The 16986-nt window shown below is 41.0% G+C and overlaps 1 protein-coding gene across 4 annotated transcripts in view; it reads right to left on the bottom strand.

Moving 5' to 3' along the window:
- b3gat1a (beta-1,3-glucuronyltransferase 1 (glucuronosyltransferase P) a) overlaps positions 1-16986 on the bottom strand; it is a 308974-nt gene that overhangs the window by 256202 nt on the left and 35786 nt on the right. For 2 of the 4 annotated variants that reach the window (XM_061878724.1, XM_061878726.1), the window contains exon 1: positions 8716-9121. The gene's annotated coding sequence lies outside the window, so the exon portion shown is untranslated. Of the gene's footprint in view, positions 1-8715; positions 9122-13295; positions 13375-16986 lie in introns of those variants that run through there. The other 2 variants (XM_061878725.1, XM_061878728.1) reach the window with 2 other exon arrangements.

Here is a 16986-nt window from a genome sequence, read left to right as displayed (position 1 = left end):
TATTAGTTTTGGAACTAGTAATCTATTTCTCTTGGTTTCATTTGCTTGATTGGTTGTTTGTTTGATGTTGGATCTCTGTTGCTGAAAAAAATACTTTTTAGCCTTTTTCTTGAAGTAAATATATATGGGTCGAAATTGACCCGTAACACCATAGATGTTACTATAGTTAAAATTCTTAAAATGAAAAAATGAATAAAACACATTTATTTAAGAGATGTGTTCTAATACCCCTTGGTAATAGTTAGGTAACACAACAACCTTATTTTTATTTATATGATTCTCTTGAGGTTCGTTTTACCATTTTTAAAAATTGAAATCGAGGGGTATACTGACAAAAAAAAAGTCCCAATGGCCCAAACCAAAAATATTAAAACCAATATTTTCAAGGATAAGGAAGCCTAACAAGGTAACCAAGAGATGAGAAACAAATTGGATGATAGATAATTGTTTTTAGTGTATTTTACAGCTGATTTAAGACATGGGTCAAAACCGACCCGTTAACATAAGAGATGGTAACAGAAAGTTAACACAAGAGGAAGGTTAAAAGCACTCTTATTACTAATAACTTCATACACATATAAGTCCAATCTTCCACAATGGCAGGTGATAGTCGGCATTTTAACCAATTAGAATAATCGTAATGGTGGGAAAGGGGTTAGTGCGTCTGCCTCACAATACGAAGGTCCTGCAGTCCTGGGTTCAAATCCAGGCTCGGGATCTTTCTGTGTGGAGTTTGCATGTTCTCCCCGTGAATGCGTGGGTTCCCTCCGGGTACTCCGGCTTCCTCCCACTTCCAAAGACATGCACCTGGGGATAGGTTGATTGGCAACACTAAATTGGCCCTAGTGTGTGAATGTTGTCTGTTTATCTATGTAGGCCCTGCGATGAGGTGGCGACTTGTCCAGGGTGTACCCCGCCTTCCGCCCGATTGTAGCTGAGATAGGCGCCAGCGCCCCCCGTGACTCCAAAAGGGAATAAGTGGTAGAAAATGGATGGATAATAATAAAAGAAAGCAAGAACCCTGTTAACTTTAAAACAAGTATATTGAGAGAATGTAAGTTGAGAGTAAACTAGTTGAAGTCACATCCTACACAAGATGCTCACATGCCGGGGTTGCTGGTTCAGATAGAATTGATGAACAATTCAGAAGCTATTTAGTCAAAGCAAGAACAAGATTTACTTTTTTTTTTTTTTAATCATCACAAGCAAAGCTTTTTAAAAATGTTTTCCAAAGCACGATCTCAGTCAAAATCGTGTGATATTCTTAATCTTTCCAACATTTTATAGTTTAAACACGCTCCTCTGAATGACATTTTGCCAGCACTTACTGTGTGGTCAGAGCATGCATGGGCAGCGGCTGATCACAGATGACATGACAAGGTGTCCGCTTCCATAAAGTGACATGCTATTTGCTGACATTGGCAGACTGAGCACACACTAAGTATATTCACGGTCAAAGAGTGAAGTGCCATAGGAATGCACTAACACCGTGTGACAAACTGCTGGGGGCGGACACACACCCCATCACTGCCTATGAGCTATACAGTAACATTACAGTAGAGCCAGAGGAACATCCACCACCACGGTATTCTTTCTGCACTCCATCACCAAGACAAGGATTCGATTAAAAAAGGGGGGGTTGTGCACGGATCAATCCAAATATGCCAGGGGTGGTATCAGTATCGAATAGACACTAGCATGATGAGATTAATATTTTGTATATTGACAAATAGTAGTAGTAGTAATAGTAGTATTAATAGTAGGATTGATAATAGTACAGATAGTAGTTGTAATAGTATGAATGACAAAAGCTCTTCAATAAGAGAGAAGAATAAGAATAAAGTATATGTAATAATAATCATCATCAAATAAAATCATACAAATAAAATTCATATTAGTGTGAGAGCTAAAAAAAAATGCAATCATATCTAAATTCTGATTATTCCGATTATAATACGATTTTTTTCTTTGTATTGTTATACAAATGTATGTATTTTTAAGAATCAATTCTTTAACCTTCCTCTTGTGTTAACTTTCTGTTACCATCTCTTATGTTAAGGGGTCGGTTTTGACCCATGTTTTAAATCAGCTGTAAAATACACTAAAAACAATTACCTATCATCCAATTTGTTTCTCATCTCTTGGTTACCTTGTTAGGCTTCCTTATCCTTGAAAATATTGGTTTTAATATTTTTGGTTTGGGCCATTGGGCCTTATTTTGTCAGTATACCCCTCGATTTCAATTTTTAAAAATGGTAAAACGAACCTCAAGAGAATCATATAAATAAAAAAAGGTTGTTGTGTTACTTATTACCAAGGGGTATTAGAACACATCTCTTAAATAAATGTGTTTTGTTTATTTTTTCATTTTAAGAATTTTAACTATAGTAACATCTATGGTGTTACGGGTCAATTTCGACCCACATATATTTACTTCAAGAAAAAGGCTAAAAAGTATTTTCTTCAGCAACAGAAATCCAACATCAAACAAACAACCAATCAAACAAATGAAACCAAGAGAAATAGATTACTAGTTCCAAAACTAATAAAAAAACAAAATCAGAGTGGCAAAAAGTGACACTTTTAGTGTCCGTCTTTTGTTTGTTTTGGTACAGGATAACAAGGTAAAATGAGAATCCACTAAAGCTCACATGATTGGGAGAGGAGCTGGCTGTCAGTGTGTTCAGTTTTGGCTCTTATCATTGCTTTATCATCTTATTTTTATAACCGGGTCGAAACCGACCCTAACAACACGAAGGGCATAATTTCTACCAGAGCATTTTATAATTTAGTACAAAAAAATTAAAATGTTTTATTTTGTTGACAAAGAGGTTCCTGACAAAGTCAAAAAGCTTTGATGCAAAAAAATAAATGTGTTTTTATGCATTTAAAAACTAAAACGGGTCGGTGCCGACCCCAACACAAGACGGAGGTTAAAATATGTTTATTAGGGGGCTTCACGGTGGCAGAGGGGTTAGTGCGTCTGCCTCACAATACGAAGGTCCTGCAGTCCTGGGTTCAAATCCAGGCTCGGGATCTTTCTGTGTGGAGTTTGCATGTTCTCCCCGTGAATGTGTGGTTTCCCTGCGATGAGGATCGACTTGTCCAGGGTGTACGCCGCCTTCCGCCCGATTGTAGCTGAGATAGGCGCCAGCGCCCCCCGCGACCCCGAAAGGGAATAAGCGGTAGAAAATGGATGGATGGATGGATGTTTATTAGGGCATCCCTGCGTTTACTCGCTACACATATAAATCATACATTGGCCACCAAAGGGAGCCTCTTTAACTTTTGTTTTGAAAATATTTCTATAATCCTTTTTATACCAAATATATTGCGACAATCTGTTTTAATCGAGAATTGTGTTAAATCAATAATCAATCCTGAATCGAAACGTCACCTCAACAATAGGAACGGAATCCAATCAAAGTTGTAAGATTTGCATTCGTATTAAATAATATATTTATTAATTTGTGGATATTGTTATATCGTTCACATAGTTGATTTTTTATGTAGTTAAATTTGTGACGTTTGCTGGGCATAGTGATGCCGGATTTGTTCTTCTGTGGATGCGTTCGGGCAAGAACACAGCGAATGGTAAGAAATAAAGATTTATTTAACTAATAAAAGGCTAAGAACAAAAACACTGGTGCTAGGCAGAAAAGGCAAACAAAAGGCGCTAGCATGGGAGCTAGGGAAACAAACAGAAACACTTACATTTGGCACAAAGGCACAAAAAGGGAAAACAAAAACAACTAGCATGAGAGCTAGGGATAAATAAGGCGTAGCGCGAAAGCTGCATGAAAGCAAATTAGGATCCGAGAGTGAATGAACAGAAAGGGCTGGCTTAAATAAGGCAGTAATCAGCAAAACAGGTGTGCGTCGAAAGCAAGGGGCAGGTGAAAACTAATGAGCAACCATGGTGACAGAACAAACACAGGAAATAAGGAAGTCAAACAACAGAATGTGATATAAAAAGGAACAAAGCTACAATGTGGTATGACCCGGGTATCGGCTCATAACAAAATTGCTCACAAAATTATTGCAAATATCCAAAACTTATTAAATGGGCTTGAAAATTTTTAAATAAACAGCGTCAGTATCATTATGGTTGTTGGCAATACAAGGCATGTGATTTTTTGAATTTGCAGTATTGCACACGCCCTGCAGCACAGTGGGTAAGTGAGCGCTACTAGATAGAAACAGCTCACAGACATGCACAATTATTTCTAAAGAGATGAAAATTAACTGAGCACGATTACCTCAGTCAAGGCGGAAATCAATTAAAGTGGCCATGAGTGAGTGAGATCAACATACTCGTCCTCAGTGGCACAAGAGAGAGAGAAAAAAAAAAACAACCTCAAATCAAGCTGATGTCATGCTGGGTGTCAGCTGCCTGCGACCGGACCAGTCAGAACTTCCAGGCGGTTAAACTGATGCATGCTGACACATGACTAAGGATTTCAAACTGGAGTTCAGACCTCTGGCAGCGTTATTCACACTGAGCCAGGTTTTTCCTATGGCTGCTTACTGCAAAAATACACACAGTTGTGCAAATACAAACAAACAGGCGGCAGTAATAGTTGCAGAATTGGGTACAATTCAACGATCGGGCCCGTCTACTTCTAAACTGCGACACGGAGAATGATAAACACGCGTCGAAACATATGCTGGTATTTTTCTGACAAATACAACACATGGTGGCACTGTTGGTAAATACCAAAGTTAGACCCCCCCCCCCCACCCCCCATTAGTTAGATTGACTTAGAATTGCTTGGTTACATGCACTTTAAAAAACACAGAATTGATTAACGTGGACCACGACTTAAACAAGTTGAAAAACTTATTCGGGTGTTACCATTTAGTGGTCAATTGTACGGAATATGTACTGTACTGTGCAATCTACTAATAAAAGTATCAATTAATCAATCAAAAACAGAATTAAACTTTAGGGTGTTTCGCTGAATCACTACCAAAAATGGCACACACCTTCCAAGTAGAGATGTCCGATAATGGCTTTTTTGCCGATATCCCGATATTGTCCAACTCTTAATTACCGATTCCGATATCAACCGATACAGATACATACAGTCGTGGAATTAACGCGTTATTATGCCTAATTTTGTTGTGATGCCCCGCTGGATGCATTAAACAATGTAACAAGGTTTTTCAAAATAAATCAACTCAAGTTATGAAAAAAAGGGCCAACATGGCACTGCCATATTTATTATTGAAGTCACAAAGTGCATTAGTTTTTTTTAAAACATGCCTTAAAACAGCAACTTGAAATTTGGGACATACTCTCCCTGAGAGAGCATGAGGAGGTTGAGGTGGGCGGGGTTTGGGGGGCGGGGAGGTGGCAGGGGTTATATGTTGTAGCGTCCCAAAAGAGTTAGTGCTGCAAGGGATTCTGGGTATTTGTTATGTTGTGTTACGGTGTGGACTTTCTCCCGAAATGTGTTTGTCATTCTTGTTTGGTGTGGGTTCATAGTGAGGCGCATATTTGTAACAGTATTAAAGTTTATACGGCCACCCTCAGTGTGACCTGTATGGCTGTTGACCAAGTATGCCTTAAATCAGGGGTAGGGAACCTATGGCTCTAGAGCCAGATGTGGCTCTTTTGATGGATGCATCTGGCTCTCTGATTAATCTTAGCTGACATTGCTTAACAAGATTAGAAATTAATATTTCCACTGGTAATCGGAGTTAAAAATAATGTTCAAAATACAAAACATTCTCCTGCATTTTAATCCATCCATTCGTTTAACGCATCTGTTCAAGAAGGCGCAATAATGGTAACAAGTATTCTATTTATTATTGTTTAGCTTCAGAATAAAAAATACTTAAAAGAATATGAGTTATTGTACTCAAAAAATGTTGACATTACTTAAAAATGCACGCATTTAGTTGTATTCAGTGTTAAAAAAAATAATATAAGGCTCGCATGGAAATACATTTTGAAATATTTGGCTTTCATGGCTCTCTCAACCAAAAAGGTTCCCGACTCCTGCCTTAAATAAATAAATAAATGGGTTGTACTTGTATAGCGCTTTTCTACCTTCAAGGTACTCAAAGAGCTTTGACACTACTTCCACATTTACCCATTCACACACACATTCACACACTGATGGAGGGAGCTGCCATGCAAGGCGCTAACCAGCACCCATCAGGAGCAAGGGTGAAGAGTCTTGCTCAGGACACAATGGACGTGACGAGGTTGGTACTAGGTGGGGATTGAACCAGGGACCCTCGGGTTGCGCATGGCCTCTCTCCCACTGCGCCACATCGTCCCTTGCATTCACTTGTGTGTGAAAAGCCGTTGGTATTATGTGATTGGTCCGGCATGCAAAGGCATATCACGACCTACAGCGGCGTTTGGAAAAAGTCATACATTTTACTTTCAGAAACCAATACCGATAATTTCCAAACCGATACCGATAATTTTTAATGTTTAATTTTAAAGCATTTATCGGCCGATAATATCGAACATCTCTACTTCCAAGGACTGACAATCACATGCGTGTTGAATTCGAGCAAGATTGATGGACAAACATGGATGCCGTACAAAACAAATTACACGGACATAATTTGTTTGTCTACAGCCCGTGAGAAGAAGTGAGACTGAGGACGTCCCTAGAAACGCAGGGCTATGAGAACATTTTACAGTGTACAATGGGAGCACTTTTGTGTTTTTTGGAATTTGCTGCAAAAGTCTGACAAGTTTTGAATTAAACTTGGGGGCCGGTACGGTGTCATCTAAAGGCTGCCGATCAAATAGCCCTGCTGCACAATTTCAGCTGAACACAGCATGAAACCGTGCCAGCGGGCTAATGCTAATGCTTTCCTGTTTTTAATTCCTCCCAACACAGACTGTCAGCGACTGCTAAGATTTGGAGAAGAGGTAGAATTTGATCTACTTTGTTGCACTCGTAGTCGGACATGTATGATTGTAAACGCGTGACATTGTGGGGCATGCGCAATATCACATGTCATCTCCAGCAAACTTTGCCGACACATCTGCTCGAAACGCGCCTTCACAGGCCCCTGCTTGCTCTGCACGCATCGCGGCCACGCGCCTACACGGCTGCAGGTAATCCTCAATCAGCGCACCTGATTATTATGAGGACAGACGTCATAAGTACCAGCAGACCCGAAGATCCAGTGCCGGAACGTAGGTCACTCCCGTGGTAAGCATCCCGTCTGTGGCTTCCCTCCCGCGTACTTTATTTCTCTCTGTGCCTTCCCTGTTCCCGTGTCTTATGTCCTTTGGGTCTCCCGCAGTACTTCCTGTGTCCTCCATGATCAAGCTACGTGACTCGACTTCCGGACTGCCTCCCCCCGATCCTCGACCCCTGCTTGGACACGGACCTTGTTGTTTCTCTCCAGCCCCCGACAGCTTGCCTGCCCACGGACTGCCCACTCGCCTTGCTCCTTTGGTCCGACGAAGGATTCATCCAACACGCGCATACAATTGCTACCGTGGTGTCGTCTCCTCCCTTCGCCGTACGTAACAGACATACTTGAATATAGCACGGCTAAGCATGGCAATCAAACTACACTGCGGTTAGTCAGTGTGCTCAAAAAAATAATTTGACATCTAAAAGTTGCAATTCTTACCAATTCCAATTTGATTCATAATTCCCAAGAAATAATTAGTATTTGCTGTTTGTGTGTATGCGTAACATGCCGACAACCAGGGTTCGTATCCCCGTTCGGATTGGGATAAACACCCGAGTTAGATATGTCATACATCAAAAGCCAAGAGGAGTTTTAGTAACCTGTTACAGAAAGGTTTTGTCATCATTAAACCGAATAATAGAATCGGTTTGAATCGAGAACTGTTGAATCAAGATTTGAATCGTGAGTTGTTGTCAGATACCCATCGCTACAACCCGCTTGCAGGTTCCATGACAGCAACGTGATGGTCGTTTATGGCTTTAAATTGGATCCATCCTGAAGCTAAAATTGTACATTGTCTGTTATTTGGTGCCTAAGTTATTTTTACACTTGTATCCCAGTGAAGAATGACACGTTTGATATCCAAAAGGGGATTTTAACTGATGGCTAAAGCGGTTTGAATCCATCTTATCGCAAAGAGTCCAGGTGTCAGAAAGGCACTCTTACAGTCCGCTCTGTTTCAACTCCAGCTGCCATCCCCCCCACACTCCCTTTTTTTGTTTGCCTCTGCGGACAAGTTATTTTCCTTGTGGAAGGTAGCGCTCTGCTCCCTTGGGGTCAGGAGTGAAAGTGGGTCTGTCAGAAAACTCCCAGCAAATGTGTCCAGCCTTCTCGCCGGATCATCTGCTGCTTTATGTTTTTTTTTTCCCCCACTTTCTTGTTTAGATGAATTCATCAGCTTAGCGGCAAACAAACACACAAACCCCCCTCCGAAAAAAAATAAATATCTAAGCCGACCTTATGTGGCTCTCCTCAGCTGCTCAGTTAAGAGCAAATCTCCACAATTGCTATCTCAGCATGCTCATCCCAAGGATTATCGCCCCTTCTTTTTTTCATCAAGACTCTTCTTCCATGTGTAGCTGGCACGCATGCGACCCAGCCTTCCCCTCGCGCTCTGTGCAGTACACAAGCCAGGGACAAAGATGGCAATCTTTCCTCACCGTCGCCTGATCAGCATGGAAAATGCTTCATTGCCGTCAAGCCCCCTGCGCATCCTTTCAAGTGCGAAACGAGAACAGAAAGAGTGTTGTTTTTCTTTACCTTTTCAGCGACTTCGGCGTGGACCGCTATTCCCAGTGCAAGCAGGACTCCCATTCATTCCAGAATTCCCGCTTTTGTCCCCCGCTGTGGGTTGCGTCCCCCTCCCTCTCTCCGGTCCGTTTTCCTCTTGCTCGATGAAAGAGAGCCAGCATTCAAAGCATCCTTCCTTTTCACGCTCTCATCCTCCTTTGGCTTTTTTCAACCTTTTTCTTCCTCTTCCCTCCCCTTCTGCTTTGTGTCCCCCACCTCTGCTGCCTCTATGCCGCGGGCTGGCTGACTAGAGCGGGTCCTCTCAGAAGCTGACCGCTCTGTCGAGACGGATGAGGCGGCTCTACGCGTGCAGAGGCATATGTGAATGTGCTTCTGCTTGGTGGGGGCACGAAAGTAGCTTCTTAGCCGAGACTGAGACCACCCTTCATCCCCCTCCTCCCTTCCAGTGATGGGCTTTCTAATGGCATGTACCATTAAACCTCAGAATAGGGTGGGTTGCTGCTCTGAGGGGAGATCTAAAGGCGATGGAAAGGGTGGCGGGGGGAAGGCACGGTTCAAATGTGTCTGACTGGTGAGGGGTAAGTTCACGCCTGTTCAGGTAAGGCAGGGTTATTCAACTGGCAACTCTGTCCCGGAATGACACCATACCAGTTCAGTTCAAAACTAGAGAGGCAGAGATTTTTGCAACAAATTCCTAAAAAACAGTAAAGTGCTGCTTTTAAGAAGCATTTAAGTCCCATCTTAAAACTCATTTGTATACTTTAGCATTTAAATAGACATCACCCTCCCTTTTAGATCAGTTGATCTGCCGTTTTTTTTCCTGCTCTACCCCCCTCTCCTTCGTGGATGGGAGGGCACAGATTCGGTGACCACAGATGTGTGCTAGCTGTACAAAGTCGGGACCTAGGGTGGGCCACTCATCTGTGCATTAGTTGGGGACGTCTCTGCACTGCTGATCCGTCTCCACTCAAGAGGATCTCCTGCTGGCCCCACTATGGACTGGACTCTCACACTATTATGTTAGATCCACTATGGACTGGACTCTCACACTATTATGTTAGATCCACTATGGACTGGACTCTCACACTATTATGTTAGATCCACTATGGACTGGACTCCAACACTATTATGTTAGATCCACTATGGACTGGACTCTCACACTATTATGTTAGATCCACTATGGACTGGACTCTCACACTATTATGTTAGCTCCACTATGGACTGGACTCTCACACTATTATGTTAGATCCACTATGGACTGGACCATACTTGCCAACCCTCCCGGATTTTCCGGGACAATCCCGAAATTCCGCACCTCTCCCGAAAACCTCCCAAGACAAATTTTCTCCCGAAAATCTCCCGAAATTCAGGCGGAGTTGGAGGCCACGCCCCCTCCAGCTCTATGCTGACCTGAGTGGAGAACATACTTGCCAACCCACCCGGATTTTCCGGGAGACTCCCGAAATTCAGCACCTCTCCCGAAAACCTCCCGGGACAAATTTTCTCGCGAAAATGTCCCGAAATTCCCGAGGGTCACTGGTTCAATCCCCACCTAGTACCAACCTCGTCACGTCCGTTGTGTCCTTGAGCGAGACACTTCACCCTTGCTCCTGATGGGTGCTGGTTAGCGCCTTGCATGGCAGCTCCCTCCATCAGTGTGTGAATGTGTGTGTGAATGGGTAAATGTGGAAGTAGTGTCAAAGAGCTTTGAGTACCTTGAAGGTAGAAAAGCGCTATACAAGTACAACCCATTTATCATTTAATTATTTAAATTCAGGCGGAGCTGGAGGCCACGCCCCCTTCAGCTCCATGCGGACCTGAGTGAAAACAGCCTATTTTCACTTCCGCTTTCCTACATTATAAACCGTGTGCCTGCCCAATGACGTTATGACTGTAGAATGATCGAGGGCGAGTTCTTGGTTTCTTATGTGGGTTTATTGTTAGGCAGTTTCATTATCGTCCTCCCAGCGCAGTAACAACACACAACAACAGCAGTCACGTTTACGTCTACCGTAATGCAGTTTGTCTGCCGTAAACAGCATGTGACACTCTTTAACATGAAAATACTGCCATCTACTGTACATGCACCACAACACCTCCAGGCAACTTCAACCCTTTACTAATCCTCCTCAATTCACATCCCATCTCCCCCGATTATAAATAACCTAATGTAAATAATCGAAAGTATTTCTAATGTATATACTTGCTCTTATGCTATCTGAACTCACTGTTCTCTGCTGGCTGTACATATCCTACTAAGTCACACCTACACTGTTTCAATGTTTATTTCTCTGATGATGCAATTGTTGATGACTGAAGTACTGATATCAACCAGAGCTCCTCATCCCACCCCCCCGGATTGTAAATAATTCAATGTATATACTCTGATGATTAACTTGTGTGATGACTGTATTATGCTGATAGTATATATTTGGTGTTGCTGTGGAAAGGGGCGTGGTCCGCGCGTTCCCTGCGGGCGGGGTGTGTGCAGCGATCGGCCATGAAGCAGCAGACAGGTGAGTGGATAATCTCAGCTGGATCGAGTTATCTAATCACCTGTCCCTTTATTAGGAGCGCGGGAGGACCTTGACAGGGGAGGAACGCGGAAGAGACGCAAAGACGAGGCACAAGCGGGAGGAAAGCAGGGTGCATGGACAAACCCGAAAAGGATTGATGATTGCAAAACCCAAGCTACAGTCCTTTTCGTGTTTGTCCATGCACCCTGCAGCCGATCGCTGCACACACCCCGCCCGCAGGGAACGCGCGGACCACGCCCCTTGCCACAGTTGCCGTAGCTTGTTTACTTTGGTTGCAGTCAGTTTTATTCATTAGAATATTATGGCATCAAAGGGTTGGCAAAAAGCTAATAAATACGTGAACCGTCCCAATCGCTGAATATATCTTGCAGTGTTGATCCCCCGCGATCAATACCGGGACCAAAAGTGTTCAATCTCTATATAAAAAGGGCATTTGTGACGTTACAAAAGACTTAAAGTTAGTATTATTCACGGACGATACAACAGGGTTTTGTTCAGGAGAGAACACAGTGAAGATAACACAAAAAACAGAAAATAATTAACAAATTAACGAGATGGTTCATCAAGAACAGACTACCCTTGAATTTCAGTAAAACTAAAATAATGACATCGGGTAGTAGTAAAAGGGAAGGTCAGACAAATAGATGGAGTAGATATTAAAAAAATGTAATGAAACATTTTTTTTAGGTATAAAAATAGATAATGAATAGAACTGGAAATCTCAAAAATATACAACATATTGTGGCAATAAATATTTCAATAATGAATAAAGCATAATTTGTCATAATAAAAAAATGACCCTATACTCTGCTGCTCGCTAGTGTTACCAGAAAAAAAGTTAAGTTCCAATGGTGAAATTATTCTCTGCATTTGACCCATCACCCCTGATCACCCCCTGGGAGGTGAGGGGAGCAGTGGGCAGCAGCGGTGGCCACGCCCGGGAATCATTTTGCTGATTGAACTCCCAATTCCAACCCTTGAGCTGAGTTGTGTAGAAATATGGGGAAACTAAAAAAGTACACTTCATTCACTAATTACAATAATACATAATGTTGGACATAGAGAACATTAAAACCCTTTATTTATTGAATCCAAAAAATTGAAATTCAATGATTTGGTGCGTTTGCACACAGAGCAAACTATAACCTGCTACCCAAGAATGTACAACAATTCTTCTCAACAAAAGAAGAGAAATATAACCTTAAAGAAGAATTTAATTTGAATCGTTTGTACGCACGTACAACACTTACCACCTTTAGTATATCTGTATGTGGAATTCAATTATTGAATGGCAACGACATTAAACGATGTACTGATATGAGTCATTTTAAGAGACTGTTCAAATTTTAAAGTGTTTCCAAAGTTAAAATTCAAAGAATCCTGATTAACATGTTGAATTTTATTGAAAATGATAATATCCTATTTAACTTATTATGAAATGGAATTGGTTTATTTCGGGCATATAATCAACCAATTTGTGCGATCATTTTAACAACACAGATTAGATTATACATATTCACACACACAAAAAAAGAAAAATAATGACCGAAAAAGGAATAGGCTGAAGCCAAGGCTTGTATTTGCCTATGCTATACATTCACTGAAAATGAGATTTCCTGCAACATCAACGTTAAAAAAAATAAAATAAAAAAAAATCAATGGGATGAAAGTAATTGTTGCAATATTTTATAGTTTTCCATTATTTCACCTTTCAAGGCTTTCTTAAACCTTAAAGAACTACATGTTTTCAACTCATCACTAAACTTGTTCCACCATTTAACTCGTAAAACTGAAATACATGAAATATGTCTAAAAATATGTATACAAAGTATGTGAATCACACATTACTTAACTATTTATTAATGGGAACTGTTGTATTACAAATTGAGGACAGGAAGGGAATGAGTATGTTAGTAATTGCTATAAAGTAGAAAAGGGGTAGCAATAAATAAGCTCTCCTAATTTTAGGACATGTCGTAATCAAAAAAATTAAATATGTGTATCATATTGTAACCGTTTGCATCGAAGAAGAAAACTGAAACAACAACTCACATTTTTGCAGAGGATTCCTGAAAACTTGAGAGAGCTGTCACGAAGATGATCTTTGACAAGCTTTTTTTCCCAGAAGGCCCTTAAAAAAAGCAAAGCACTCCTGTAAGTCTGACAAGAAAAAAATAGACCAAAATCGAATGAGTACTGTGGAGAACACTGGTACGCTGGAATATACAAAATACGATTTTTATTACACACACACTCTTTATCTTTCTGGAAATGTGTCTACCAGAACATTTTAGTTGAATATCCCTTAGATAGGATCCTAACTGACTATAACCTGCTACCCAAGAATATAAAACAATTCTTCTCAACAAAAGAAGAGAAATATAATCTTAGAGAAAAATTTAATTTAAAACATTTGTACGCATGTACAACACTTAAGACCTTCAGTATATCAGTATGTGGAATTAAATTATGGAATGGATTAAGCAAAGCAATCAAATAATGTACTAATATCCACTTCAAGAAACTCTTCAAACTGGAAGTGTTTACAAAGTACAAAAAAGAAGAACCATGATAAACATTCTAAATGTATTCATCCATCCATTCTTTCATTCTCAAAATGATCTTACTTATCTCATCATATGGACTAAAACTTACTTCACCAATTATTTATTTTTATTGTGATTACTTATGGAGTATATTGTGAATACATTGAGAACAGGAAGTGAACAAAAGTTTTAGCAACTGTTATGTAAAAGAAAAGGGGTAGAATGTAAATCAGTGACAATGCTGACTATGAGAAACCTTGGAGAGGACCTCAGATGTGGGCAACCCCCCGCCTCTAGGGGACCGAAAGCAATGGATGTCGAGCGGGTCTAACATGATACTGTGAAAGTTCAATCCATAGTGGCTCCAACACAGCCGCGAGAGTTCAGTTCAAAGCGGACCCAAGACAGCAGTGAGAGTCCAGTCCACAGGAAACCATCCCAAGTGGAGTCGGATCAGCATCCTAGAGATGTCCCCAACCGATACACAGGCGAGCGGTCCATCCTGAGTCCCGACTCTGGACAGCCAGTACTTCATCCATGGTCATCGGACCGGCCCCCCTCCACAAGGGAGGGGGGGAACAGAGGAGAAAAAGAAAAGAAGCGGCAGATCAACTGGTCTAAAAAGAAGGTCTATTTAGAGGCTAGAGTATACAAATAAGCTCTGCTTCTTCCTTTTCGAACATGTTGAAAAGAGAAACTGGAAATTGTGATGTATCATGTTGTATGCTTGCATGTTCCAAATAAACTTAACCTCAACCTCAACCTCCACCTCGATTTCTCAAAGAGTGCGTCTGTGGGCGAGCAGTTGGAGACAGGAGTGGTAAAACGTTCACTCAAGTTCCCAAACCTACTCAATTCTACCTAGTGGTTAGAGTGTCCGCCCTGAGATCGGTAGGTTGTGAGTTCAAACCCCAGCCGAGTCGTACCAAAGACTATAAAAATGGGACCCATTACCTCCCTGCTTGACACTCAGCATTAAGGGTTGGAATTGGTGGTTAAATCACCAAAAATGATTCCTGGGCACGGCGAATGCTGCTGCTCGCAGCTCCCCTCACCTCCCAGGGGGTGATCAAGTGTGATGGGTCAAATGCGGAAAATAATTTCGCCACACCTAGTGTGTGTGTGACAATCATTGGTACTTTAACTTCAACACATTATTTTCACCTGGTTTTTGCTCATTTGTCAATTACTTATTTTGCAAATAATTATGACACTATTCACTTTTTGATGACGTTCGAGTCGGATGAATGCAACCTGAGGACGCATCGCATAGATATCCAATTTTTATGCACATACGAACGAGGCCTGGGTCAGATATGAAAAATTCGGAATTGCAGTCTTGACACAGACATCAAAAAATCCGATACAGGGTCGCATACGGGCCCCCAAAAAATGGGAATTGAACTGCAGTGTGAACAAGACCTAAGTCTATGAGCATGAACTGATGAAAACTACTCGGACGAAAGGCAAAACGTCTTCTAAGACAAACTGAACGATCAACATATCAGGTTGATAATGATAACCAGGATGAATGAGAACACCCATAGGCACATTGCCTTTCAAAAATAAAATAAAATCCTTCTAAAAAAGTGACACTGTGACAAGCTTACAGTATTTTTAAATTTGTAAAACAAGTTGTATCCCCAATGATGCTGTAAGGCAGGGGTCCCCAAACTACGGCCCGCGGGCCGTAACCGGCCCGCCAACGTCCAAAATTTGGCCCGTGGGAAGTCCCAAGTTAAAATATTTAAATTTCATTTTTGCATTTTGAATTTTTTTTAATTTGTCCTTACTAATCATTTTATACTGCTTGTTACTCTCGGTGTCTCCTAGCCGCTCAGGCAAATCATATTGTTGAAAAATGCATTTTCTTGTGACATCATATATATATCCATCCATTTTCTACCGCTTATTCCCTTTTGGGGTCACGGGGGTGCTGGCGCCTATCTCAGCTACAATCGGGCAGAAGGCGGGGTACACCCTGGACAAGTCGCCACCTCATCGCAAGGCCAACACAGATAGACAGACAACATTCACACTCACATTCACACACTAGGGCCAATTTAGTGTTGCCAATCAACCTATCCCCAGGTGCATGTCTTTGGAAGTGGGAGGAAGCCGGAGTACCCGGAGGGAACCCACGCATTCACGGGGAGAACATGCAAACTCCACACAGAAAGATCCCGAGCCTGGATTTGAACCCACGACTGCAGGACCTTCGGATTGTGAGGCAGACGCACTAACCCCGCTGCCACCGTGAATCTATCATATATATATATATATATATATATATATATATATATATATATATATATATATATACATATATATATATATATATACACACACACACATATACACACAAGGTTACGGTGGCTTATCCGTTATAAATTGCTCAATACCGGGGTAAAATGGGAAATACTTTAGGTCAGGAAAAAACACAAGAGGCTATTTCATCCCTACAGGCCTGTTTTGCAAGTTTCCCTGCTTTTCAGGGGATTTTATTCTATATTCTTATTATAAAATCCCCTGTTTCGCAGGTTACCCTGCTCTTCAGAGGATGTTATAATATATGCATCTATTTTCTACTGCTTATCCCTTTCGGGGTCGCGGGGGGGTGCTGGAGCCTATGTTATTATAAATTCCCCTGAAGCGCAGAGAAACCCGCGAAACAGGCTTGTAGGGATGAAATAGCCTCGGTGTTATTTCCTGACGTGACGTGTGTATATATATCTATATACACATATATGTCTTAAGTAGATTATCCAGAGAATACTGGTCGATACCGTGGTAGAGCGCAATATATGTGTGTGTGGGAAAAATCACAAGACTACATCGCTACAGAACTTTTTCATGAGGGGTTCCCTCAATCGTCAGAATTTTTTTCCCTCAATCTCCTGAAGATTGAGGGAACCCCTCTCTCTCTCTCTCTCTATATATATATATACATACATACATACATACATACATACATACATACATACATATATATATATATATATATATACATACATATATATATATATATATATACACACACACACACATATATATACAAACATATGTATACACACACATTTACATATATATATATATATACATATATATATATATATATATATATATATATATATATATATATATATACACACACACATATACATATATATATGTGTGTATATGTATATATGTATGTA

This window comes from Nerophis ophidion, linkage group LG18 (genome assembly GCF_033978795.1).
Source record: "Nerophis ophidion isolate RoL-2023_Sa linkage group LG18, RoL_Noph_v1.0, whole genome shotgun sequence".
NCBI lineage: Eukaryota > Metazoa > Chordata > Actinopteri > Syngnathiformes > Syngnathidae > Nerophis > Nerophis ophidion.
This window is presented reverse-complemented; position numbering and strand designations above follow the sequence as displayed.